Source organism: Triticum aestivum, chromosome 5B (assembly GCF_018294505.1).
Source record: "Triticum aestivum cultivar Chinese Spring chromosome 5B, IWGSC CS RefSeq v2.1, whole genome shotgun sequence".
In the NCBI taxonomy this organism is placed as follows: Eukaryota; Viridiplantae; Streptophyta; class Magnoliopsida; order Poales; family Poaceae; genus Triticum; species Triticum aestivum.
In genome coordinates, this window is record NC_057807.1 from 552,922,731 (window position 1) to 552,923,707 (window position 977).

Here is a 977-nt window from a genome sequence, read left to right on the forward strand (position 1 = left end):
CCCGTCGTCGCTGCCCCGTCCCGTCGCCCGGTCGTAGCCGCCCCATCGTCGCCTCGCCGGTGGGCTCATGCCCCGGCCGCCATGTCCACACACACACACACATTAGTTTATTTGTTATAAATTTTAGTTATAGAAATTTTTCTGTTTTTTAGTTATAGAAATATCTATAGAAATGTCAGAAAATTTTCTGCTTTTAGTTATTGCAATATTAGAAATGTTAGTTATATATATAGAAATGTTATAAAAAATTTCTGTTTTTTAGTTATAGAAATATTTATAGAAATGTTAGCAATTTTTCTGTTTTTTAGTTATAGAAATATTAGAAATGTTATAGGAATGTTAGTTATATAATCAGAAATATTAGAAATTTTAGAATTAGTTTTAGTTAGATGAATCATATCAATGTCAAATTGTTAAAATTTGCATATAGAATTTTAGTTATCACAATTCAATCATTTAAAAAATGTTACTTTTTGCGGGCATATAGTATTTGTTCTCGACGATATGCCCGGCCCGCATCCTCGCCGTTGACCCATTCGCGACGACGTCATGCTTCAGAGGACCCATGTCCGGGACTGGGCTCCACCGGGCTAGCATTGGGAGGTGCTACCTGGAGGGGCGCGCCGCTTGGTGAGGAACCCGGCCTCGGGTCCCGTCGTCGACCCTGATCTCCTTTGGTGGCATTCGCGTGGGCCACATTCAGTGCAGAGGCAGCCGGCCCCGCCGGAGGTGGTGCGTCGCCGTGTCAGGGAGGAAGACGAGCACGTCCACTGCTACATGGCTGCTATGGACGACGTCAGGTTCTCCACTACTTGGCAGGTTCTTTGGGCAGATGACCGGAGATATGATCCCATGATGTTCCTTCTCTTTGGGTGTCCACCGCCCGCGCCCCAAGAACCGCGAGTGGCGCCCTAGATTCTTCTGTAGTACTCGATCTTTATTAGGTACCTAGCCAGTGATGTATTCGATATATAATA